The sequence below is a fragment of the Mus caroli genome, chromosome 4, assembly GCF_900094665.2.
Source record: "Mus caroli chromosome 4, CAROLI_EIJ_v1.1, whole genome shotgun sequence".
Lineage (NCBI taxonomy): Eukaryota > Metazoa > Chordata > Mammalia > Rodentia > Muridae > Mus > Mus caroli.
In genome coordinates, this window is record NC_034573.1 from 3252719 (window position 1) to 3260301 (window position 7583).

The following is a 7583-nucleotide window of genomic DNA, read 5'->3' on the forward strand; positions in this document are numbered from 1 at the left end:
CACTCTTGGAGCTCCACTGCTCACCCCAACTTCCACAAACCAGCTGTCTGCTTCCCTGGGCTCTCTTTGTTGGTAGGATAAAGATATCATCCATATTTTGCTTTACTCAGTCAACCCCCAAAACTTGCAATATTGTGTCCTCTGGCATCTGGGAGAGTTTTGGGACCCTGATGACTGTCCAGCGGACATCTTACGTTCTCCCTGAGAAAGACTTTAGAGAGAAGTTATAGAAGTGGGCAGTGTTTACCTTTCAAGGCTGATTGCTTCACACCTTAGGGGCCTGTAAAAAAGTGGAAAATTCATGTCCACAGGTATCTGTTTCTGGCGTCAGAGAATATATGGAAACAGTCTTGTTACCTCCCATCCCCCACCCCAAACCGTTTTTTTAGTACATGGTGGGTAGTAGCCAGCTACTCTCTAGCTCTCTGCAGCCTTTTCCAGGCTTCTCTTTCCTTATAATTAGGAGCACCAGTCAAATGCAAAAATCTGGGGAAGCTACAGGTGCCCTGTAAGGATAGTAAATTAGCATCCTTGGGTTCTCTCCTCTATGCAAAGGCCTTTGGAAACTTTTCCTTGACTTTGGTTTCCATCCATGGTAGCCTCTTTCTCTTAAACTGTTGTCCTCAGGTCTTCCTTTTATGGGTAGGAAGAACACAGCTTCTTACCTTAAGAATAATGTGATGGATGTTGGCGTTAGAAATGAGGAAGGATTTTCACTCTGCATTCAAACCTTTTGAGTCACAAAATAAGTGAAAAGGGTGATCTTTCCTCTATTAAAGGTCTTTACAATAACAAGTACATATGGTTCAGAGGTTCATAACACTGATTTTAAAATTCATTTGTAGATGTTAAAGTGGATGGGGGGTAATAAAAAGTCTGTAGCTTTAAATAAACATGTAATCTCAAATTTCTGTCATCAACAAATCATACTGTATAAAGTTTGAGGTTTATAAACTTCCCTAGGATTCATAATCAGCTTCTGTTTGGCCCTTGGGCCGCAGAAAGATGGGCTGGTTGATAGCTGGAATGGTCCTTGCTGACAGTGTCTTGACTCCTTGGACATACTGGAGGTACCATATCACTTATTCCCACTACCATTACGAGAAACCCAAGGGCCAGAAACCTGTGTCGTACCTCTGCAAGCAACCTCATTTCTTTCACAGGAAGTCTGTGGAGTCAACATGAGAGCTCTGCATCCTAAGGAATTTGAGCTAAAAGTACATTAACCACGAGAGAGCTTAACACTAAAGCATGGTCATCAATATAATAACTTTCGATACCCACCATTGTCTAACATCCTACTCAAGGTCTACATTTTACTGAGTAGTAATATTCCATTCCTCTGAAGGAAAATTTAAGTGGCTACACTTTGGAGTAAATACTACTTTAAAAATGAGATCGTTCTCTCCATAGCATGTCGAGTTACTCAATTATTTCTCCAGCCATTTACTTGTATATACTAAGCAGAGGGGGGTGGGCTATGAAAAACAAAGTAACAACAAAATCAATACTTAAAACTGGGTGTAGCAAGGAAGTAGAGACTCATTCATTGAGAGGTGAATGCATAATGGAAATGTGGCCCTTACACACATTGGGATTCTATGCAGCTGTGCAAAGGAAAAATGAAACCTGGAAAATGGATGGAACTAGAAAGTATTATAGTGAGTTAGCTCAAAAAGACTAAAATTACATTCAGTCATATGCAGACCCTAGCTTAATACAGTCATATGTATGTATAAAAGCAAGAGTAAGTATGTATGTAGGGCATGAAACTAGAAAGGAAAACGTGAGATGGGACTACAGAGTTGAGAAAGCCGGGAGGGAAGGGAATAGAACACAGGAGACAGGGAAACAGAGAAACATAAAACAGGCAGATCCAGTGGAAGGGTATGAGGAGGGAGGGTCAGAGAGATGAGAAGAATCAACAACCCAAGGCTTGTTTGAAAATGCCATAGGGAAGATCAATACTGTACATGTGTTAGTTTAAAAATAAGTAAAAAAAAAAAAAAAAAAGAGGGATTCAGAGAAATAAAAAAATTCAAGGTCATTTTTGGCTACACAGAAAACTGGAGGCTATCCTGGGGTACAAGAGCTCCTGTCAAATACAAATAAAATAAGTAAACAGACAAATTACAGTAAAATCATAAAATGTCCTGCTTAAAATGATCCCTGAGCTAGATGATGTATGGTCTTTAGAATCGTTTCCAAACTTGGGTCAATGATGTCATCTTTTTTTTTAATTGGATATTTTATTTATTTACAATTTAAATGGTATCTGCTTTCCTGGTTCCCCACTAGAAGTTCCCTACTCCATACCCCCTCCTCCTGCTTCTATGAGGGTGTGCCCCAAACATTCACCCACTCTTGCCCTTGCATTCTCCTTCACTGGGTCATCGAGCCTTCACAGGACCAAGGGCCTTTTCTCCCATTGATGCCCGACAAGGCCATCCTCTGTTACATAAATGGCTGGAGCCATGGGTCCCTCCATGTGTACTCCTTGGTTGGTGGTTTAGACCCTGGGAGCTTTGGTTGGTTGATATTGCTGTTCTTCCTATGGGGTTGCAAACCCCTTCAGCTCCTGTAGTCCTTTCCCTAACTCCTCCATCCGGGACCATGTACTCAGTCTAATGGTTGACTGCAGCATCACCTCTGTATTTGTCAGGCTCTGGCAGAGCCTCTCAGGAGACAGCTATATCAGGCTCCTGTCAGAAAGCACTTGTTGGCATCCACAATAGTGTCTGTGTTTGGTGACTGTATATGGGATGGATCTGCAGGTGGGGCAGTCTCTGGATGGCCTTTCCTTCAGTCTCTGCTCCACTCTTTGTCTCCATATCTCCTTGCATGGGTATTTTGTCCCCCCTTCTAAGAAGGACTGCAGCACCCACACTTTGGTCTTCCTTCTTCTTGAGCTTCATGTGGTCTTCGAATTGTATCTTGGTTATTTGGAGCTTTGGGGCTAATATCCACTTCTCACTTATGACAGATGCTCATACCAGGCCACCAAGCATCCAGAGTCTATTCATTTAGGGGTGTACTTGGCCTAAGAAATGACTTTAACCCCCTGGCTTTAAAGTTCTCAGGAAAACCACTGGTCTATTACTAAGATGCGCATGCAGAAAATGGTAAGAGCAATAAATGTTATTAGATATGCAAGGTTGTCTTTTGTGTTGGTCCTCATGATTCACTGAGAATCTAAGGACACTGAGAGAAAAATGTGTGTCCATAAACACACCTCTCCTTGCTAATTTATTGTCATAAGACTAATATTTTGACTTGTAAAATACCTATGATGTCTTAGACCTGATCTGAATATCTTTACATTCATTTTCATAGTCTTACTTAATCTTATAATTTTATAAGTTACATTGAAAAGCCTAACGAAACATAGCCAGAGTGTGACTTCACTGTCACCCATGATAATTGTAATTATAGTTTTATAAATTGTTGTGTTTTCAAATTTGCAAATATTTGCACTGACCACATTTCGTGTTTACTGATCCTTGCTATTGCACACATGAGATCCTGTAGGAATTTTAGCTAATCACATACAAAGAAGGTACAGACTTATGAAAATCATTTGATAAAAAAAAAAAAAACATTTGATAAAAAGTGGTATTCCCTGTTCAGCATATTTTGTTAGAGTTTGCTAGTAGTTGCTCTCCAAGGATAAATGTCCTCTGTAGACAACCTATCAGGATAAACCACCCTGTATAGGGACTAACTGTATAAGGCTAGGCATTAATACCCAACTTCCACGGAGATGGATTGTATGACTAAAGTAGGAGTCAGTCCTTTACTAGCATCTGGCTACAAGGATGGATATTCAGAGCTAGCCGATTTAGCCTCTTTTCAGTAGAAGACAGCTCCCAGCACCTTAAAGTGAACTATTTGGTCCCCTTTTTTCCTCCTTGTATTGTAAAGCATGTCCTTAATACAGGCAAACGCAGATTTGCCTTCCCAGAGGCATTGTGGGAAAAGTTCTGTGTTTGTTTCATTAGAATCTTAATCAACACTCAGTCTTCCTCATTTTAAAGATTTCAAAACATCATTAATGGTTCTGATGGGAACTCTTACATTTTCTCAATTTCCTTGTTAGAACTCACTGCTGTCCAGGGTTATTTAACATTTTTCTAAAGTAATTTAAATGTAAACTAGAATGATGTGCAATAAGTAATATCGTACAGGGGAGGAACAGAAAGCACTGAAGTTTATTTCCTGGGGAGACGAGTGAGAAATGACTAGATTGTAAGTCTTTCAACCAGAAAATAAAGGATTTCAGAATGATGAGGAAAGTTTGAAGGAAATGCTAGTGGCTGCACGAATACCTCACATGGCACGAAATGACTCATAAAATGCAGTATTTCTTACATAATATGGGAAGTGTGCCATGCATGTACATCTCACCATTGAGAGTGGTACAGTACTTTGATCTTCAACAATATACAACATTTACGGCATAATAACAGTAATAGGACTATTCAGCTCTTTTACACTGCAATGATCCAGTTCTCTCTCATCAGGATAAACCGGGAGGACAAATCCTTTCAAAAGCAGAATTAGTTCCTTGTAGAAGAGTGAGACTACAATTATCCTTTAAATAGGAGCAGCTGCAACATAGTATGGGCCTGGAATGTAGCAGTGAAGTGTTTTTCCCAATGCAATTAAGTAGATTTTTTTTAATGCAAACTAATATTCTGTTAAAAGTCAGTTGAAAGGTGAGTAGGTGTTGAATTGCTGAGATGAAAGCAAAAGTCATTTTGCTTACCTGAGTTAATGTTCCTCCTTGAGTAAATGTTATTTTGGTGAAAATGGATAGTTGAGATTCATATTTTCCCATGAAGAGGGTCCCCAAAGGGAACCAAGGCAATACAAAAGAAATATGGATTTTGATTTACTCGTGAATTCCATATCATATTTTTAAATGTTTTTATAGCTATGATTTGTTATCGTTGGTTTTCAAAAAGGCATATGTCAACTGTAGTACTTCAATTTAAAGAGCCAAGGTGATACCTGCATGGAGAAGCAGAAACCACAGAATGTGAAGGAGTTGGTGCTCACATCCAGAAGGAGATGAAGAGGGGTGGAAACTTGCTTTCTTCCAAGGTGATTAAAGGAGTGGAAAACAAGGCCTTTAATAAAGCTTCAAGGGGATAGATATCTAGAGAAGCCAATGCAGAGAGACAATGTAATGGCCTATAATGCTGAGTACCAAGGGTTTGTTCAGCAGCACCAAGGAACACCTCAAAGAACTTCCTGTGTGATATTGTCTGAAATATTGCATTAAACAAAGTTTATCTAATATAACATACAGCTTCTCAAAATGGCTTTTAAGATATATTTGATGAACAAGAAAGTGGATTATAAGATCTATTTTTGAAGTAAACTCACCATGAGTTTTGAAAGAAGATCTATGGGGATTAATTTACCTATAATCAGATATATAGGTTTGTAAAGCTTTGACAAATGTGTGGGTTCAGGAAGCATTACCATAATCAAAACTCACTCCCCCATCAGTTCAAGTCCCCTAAGCTGTCAATCCTGTCTCCCAGCCCTCAGTCCTGAGAAACTAATCACCTGATATTTGTCACTCTAGCTCCCCTGAAAACATCCTATAAATCTCCCATTCGGAATGGAATCTGTATGTCTATTTTCACAAAGCATTGGCATTTAGATACATTGTTATGAATATCAGCAATGTGTTTCTATCCATAATGGAATAGTGTTCTGTTGTGAATATAAGTTAAGTTTTTTTTTCTATTCACTGGTTGGTAGCTATTTGAATTCTTTCTATTTTAACTATGATGAATAATGGTTCTATGAAAATTCAACTACAAAAACTTACATGGATATATTATATTTTTAATAAATAAGAATGACCTTACAGTCCATACATATTAAAATTTCAAGAAGACACTAAGCTGATTTCAGAGGTGGACATGCCAGTTTTCAAAACCATGTATGAAAGGAAATGTATCAGTTCAGGGTCCCCAAAACCATGTTCTTAGACCAATTTCTCAGCACAAAGAAGATTTCTTTTCAGAGGAACAAAGAGCAGCTATAAGTAGACAACGCCAAGAGATAGAGGAAGAGAGGAAGGGAAAGAAGGGGAAGAGAACAAAGGAGAGAGGTATTTGTCTCAGAGTGAGACTAAGGACTGCCTCTGTATGAAGGAGAGACAGAGGTGGCACATAGGAAAATAGCAATTAATAAAGGTACAAGGGGGAACTCTGTGTTGGGGTGAGGTATTTAATTTTAATTAGGTATGTTAGTTAGGTAAACCAAAGGGTGATTTTGATTGCTGGACTTCAATATTTTGATAGCTGGACCTTGGTAGTCAGCCTCAGGAGGAGAAGTTGGACAAATTAGGGAATAGACCTTGAAGGCTAGCTTCAGGAATATAATCAAACAGTTTCTAACAGGGCAGAGGGAATCAGGGAGAAGGGCAAAGCCTGTCAGAACAAAACTCCACATGCTTAAGAGAACCTTCAATGAGGAACATATGAAAAATCCTTGCCAACACTTGGCGTTATACAACTCTAAATTAATCGTGATAGTGTGTCTGTAGTGATGACTCATTCCCATTTAAACATCCCTGTGGATTTCTTCATATTTGTTACATTTCCCCAGCTACTTAGATGTGTAGGTGATTTCATAGTTTTTCATTAATGTGTTTTTGGTGAAAATTCTGTTAAATTTTTTCCTCTCTCCAATTGTCCATTTATTCCTTAGAATGACAACTTTTTAAAAAGGTTAATTGCTTATACCAATAAGATTTCTTTTTTGTTTCTTCTCCTGTATATTACATCCCAGCTGCAGCTTCCCCTTCATCAGTTTCTTTTAGCCCCTCTCCTCACCTCTTCTCCCCACAGATCTAGTTCTACTCCATTTCCCTTCAAGAAAAAGAGCAGGCTTCCCAGGGTTATCAACAGAACATCGCTTAACAAGTTACAAAAAGAACAGGTACAAACCATCACATCAAGGCTGAAAAGGGAAACTCATTAGGTGGTTTGAGTAAAAATGGCCCCCACAGGCACGTAGAGAGTGGCACTGTTATGAAGTGTGGTCTTGCCTTAGCAGATGTGGCTTTGTTGGAGGATCGTGATAGTGTGTCTGTAGTGATGACTCATTCCCATTTAAATATCCCTGTGGATTTCTTCATATTTGTTACATTTCAACAATGTAAGTGTGTTTCAGTCTTCCTTCCTGCTGCCTGCAGAACTTGATGTAGAACTCCCAGCTCCTTCTCTACCTATGAGCTGCCATGCTTCCCACAAGACAATAATGGACTAAACTTCTGAAACTGTAAGTCAGCCTCAGTGAAATTTTTTTTTTATTAGAGTTGCCATGGTCATGGTGTCTGTTGACAAGAACAGAAATCCTAACTAGGAGAAAAAGGGTCTTAGACACAGGCAAAAGAGTCAGAGATATCTCTCACTCCCACTATTGGGAGACCCACAAGAACATCAAACTACACATCTATAACATATATGCAGAGGACCAAGCCTAGACACATATCTTGTCTGTGTTTATCACTTCAGTCTCTGTGAACTCCTATGAGCCATGCATAGTTGATTTTGTGGGCC